Below are 3,457 nucleotides of genomic sequence, written 5' to 3'. Positions count from 1 at the left end.
CATATTGCATATTGAGTGCAGCACTTTCCACAGCATCATCTTTCAGGATCTGGAATAGCTCAACTAGAATTCTATCACTGCCGGGAGCAGGAGCTCCGCCCATGGCAAAGGTCATGAGGAAGGAGGCTCGGCACACGCAAAGGCGGGATCGAGCCTCAGGAGTCCCCCTGGAAATTCTCGAGCATCTACCCCCAAAACCTGCTTTGTGTTTTCACCTACACCTCTGACTTTACGGGGGGCTGTCCCCCACTACCTCTCTCTTAAAAAAGAATTAGCTTACAGCTCCAGTTAATATTTCCTGGGTGTGACAGTGTTTAACCTACAAACTCCTTTGGAAATCCTCTAGCCTGCCTGAATAGGTTTTTCCGGCCACATGTGATTGTTCAGAGCCTCCCAACTGTGAGAGGCAGGAGATGTTCTAAACTGTCTAAACACAGATTCCTTTGAGTAGTTAAAAGATTGATTAGAAATTGTATTGGTGAAGGGTTTTTCACTTATTGGGCCAATGTTTGCTGCTAAGTCTCCATACTCCTTACCTACTGTGTCCTTGGCGGTGTATTGATTGATATAATGGGTGTATAGAAATGTAAGTAGTAGCCTCAATGTTTGTAAGCTTGGACCCTTGAGTTAATTCTTTTCTTGATTGAGCCCACCTCACCTTTGCCCTATAGGAATGCAGCTTTGTCCAGTGCTTTTTTGGAGGCTGGTGCCTGACTTTGGAATAATCACCTTTAGAGAAAAATAAGTTTCTTAAAATGTTAACAGGCCTCCTGGCCAGAAGATGATGTCAATCACCTGAACTTTTGCATATGATAAGTTTGAAAGCCTGGCTTCGATTAGAACCAGGAACTGCTGTCTTTGCATGACTCCACCCCTTCCCACATTATCCTCTATGCATAACTTAAGGTATAAAAACTACTTTGGAAAATAAAGTGCGGGCCTTGTTCACTGAAACTTGGTCTCCCCATGTCGCTCTCTCTTTCAAATTCTGGCTGAGTCTCCATCTGGAGAGCAGAACCCACCATGCTTGCTAATTATGCCTGGGCTTCTAAGATCCGATGGGGAGGCCTCAGTGTCTCCTCTCCTTCGGGAGAACGGAAGGACGCCTGCGGCCTACGTAAGTGGTGCAAACTTCTTGTCTTGAAGTTTTATTGGTCTCCCGCGTAAACCAAGCTACTCAGCCTCTTTTCTCCACTGAATTTTCCTACTGAGTTATCCTCATTCTATTACTCTTTATATCCTTAATTAACGTTTAATTAAGCAGTTGTTTCCTGATCCTCGCCTACGCCGTCTCTCCTTCGAATACCCTGGATCAGCCGGGGCTGGACCCCAGCAACTTACTATAATGTAGGAACAGCCTGATGCTGCTTAAAATGTCAAGTTTACAATGAGAAGAAGGGTCTCCTTTGCCCTGGTCCTCCAGGGGCAGAGGAGGAGTGGCTTTGTGGCCTAGTCACTTGCTTTTGGTTACCAGGACTGCTTACCTGCCTTGGGCCAGGATATAATCTTGCATTTCTCATAGAGTCTTACAGTTTTCTCATCTGCAACAGACAGACTCATTTTGGAGGTGCGTCCAGAATATGAGGTACCACAGGCCTCCTCCTCACAGTCCCCAAGCGGAGTTCCAGTCACTGTCCCCAGCTGCCCTCTGGGGTTTCTGCAGCCGGAAAGAAGCTGTCATCCCTGCTTTCTTCTCTGTTCTCACCCTGGCTGATGGGTATTTACAGAGGTTCTTAAATGTAGTTGAGCAGGGAGACGGGAGGTTAGAGTGCTGGGGTGCAGTCAGGCAGTTTGGACAAAGACATGTTAATCTGCACCAAGAAATCCCAGGGACAGTGGACCAAGCAGGGCCTGGAGTCCAGACTGTCAAGCAGTGGCTGTACTTTTCCTCCAGACACACAAGAACCAGAAAGTGTGCTTCCTCTTTCTTGCCCGCAGGGTCGTAGCCAGGTGAGGAGCAGGCTGGGTCCCCAGGCTGGCGTCTACCTGGCTCTCCCTCCAGGGCCACGGGGTCCCCAGGCTTCCCTCCCCACTAAACAGAAAACAGCGCACGTCTGTCATGGGTCCGGGAGACCATCAGGTTAAATGCGTAAGTGCTGCCTGGAGGGTTGGGGGAGGGGCGGGAAGGGGGAGGGGAGAGGGAAGTGGTGGGGGAGGTGGGAAAGGGCGAGTGGTGAGGGAGGGGAGGGGCTGGGAGGGGAGGTGGGGGAGGGGGAGTGAGGGGAGGGGCGAGGAGGTGGGGAGGGGGAGGGGTGGGGAGGGGAGTGGTGGGGGAGGGTGGGGGGATGTGGAGGTGGGGATGGGCGGGGTAGGAGATGGACAGAGGGTGGTGGGGAGGGGGGCGGTGGGGGAGGGGTGGGAGACATGGGGGAGGTGGAGGTGGGGAGGGGGGAGGGGCAGGAGACGGGGGAGGTGGAGATGGAGGGAGGGGCATGGGGGAGGGGTGGGGAAGGGGTGGGGAGAGGGAGGGGAAAGGGCAGTGGTAGAGGAGTGGGAAGGGGGAGTGGTGAGGGAGGGAGGTGGGGGAAGTGGAGGTGGGGATGGGCGGAGTGGGAGATGGACAGGGGGTGGTGGGGAGGGGGAGTGGTGGGGGAGGGGCGGGAGACATGGGTGAGGTGGAGGTGGGGGAGGGGCGTGGGGAGTGGGAGAGGTGGGGGAGGGGTGGGGAGAGGTGGTGGGGGAGGGGTGGCGGGGGAGGGCCGGGGCCTTAGCAGAGAACCACCAGGGAGCCTCAAGGAGGTTCCTAAAGGGCCTCTGGCGAAAGAGCCAGGGGCAGGGAATACTTGACATCAGCTTCCTTCCTTCTAAATGTCACTGCTGTGCTCAAGGGGGTCACTGCAGGTCGGGTCACAAGGCAGCGTTTGTGGCTCCTGCTCCCAGACCTAAAAATAGCGAGGTCCCACACAGAGGCTCCTGAGCGCTGTCCACCTGAACGGACCACAGCGGCGTGGGGGAGAGAGGAGGCCAGGCCGCCTCACCCGAGAACATGCCGCCAGGCCCCTCCTGACCTCGCTGAGAGGGAGGAAGATGAGGACCTTCAGCGCAGGCCCAGTCCTCGGGCGCAGGGGCCAGGCCAGGACCAGCCGGGACCGGCAGGGACCAGCCAACGGAGGCATCTCAGAGGGGCGGCCGCTAGACTGATGCCATGTGGGCCCCTCGATTTTGACCACAGGGGGAATATTTACAGAAATGGATGAACGCTGAAATCCAGGGTGTGTGTGCATGTGTGTGTGTGTGTGCATGTGCGTGTGTGTGTGAGTGTGTACATGCATGTGTGTGAGTGTGTGCACGGGGGCTGGGGTGCCCCTGTTGACTCTGACCAGCCCCCACTGCAGCCAAGGAAGCCGAGACTGCAGTCCTGCCGGTCGTGGAAGCCCCTTCGCTCTGACTTCGCTCGGACCACCCTCTGCTCCAGCCCCTCCTGACTCTGGAGGTAGGGGGCACGCAGACTGAAGGC

The 3,457-nt window shown here is 55.6% G+C and overlaps 1 long non-coding RNA gene across 1 annotated transcript; it reads left to right on the top strand.

Moving 5' to 3' along the window:
* The first annotated feature begins 308 nt into the window (after positions 1-308).
* On the top strand, positions 309-3,178 carry LOC129619513 (uncharacterized). The gene is made up of 3 exons (XR_008697921.1): positions 309-1,117; positions 1,939-2,089; positions 2,908-3,178. It is a non-coding gene; the product is annotated as an uncharacterized LOC129619513 (long non-coding RNA).
* Positions 3,179-3,457: the final 279 nt, after the last annotated feature.

Source organism: Bubalus kerabau, chromosome 9, assembly GCF_029407905.1.
Source record: "Bubalus kerabau isolate K-KA32 ecotype Philippines breed swamp buffalo chromosome 9, PCC_UOA_SB_1v2, whole genome shotgun sequence".
Classification (NCBI taxonomy): Eukaryota; Metazoa; Chordata; class Mammalia; order Artiodactyla; family Bovidae; genus Bubalus; species Bubalus kerabau.
Note: the sequence above shows the minus strand (reverse complement) of the source record. Positions and strands in the feature narration are given on the sequence as shown.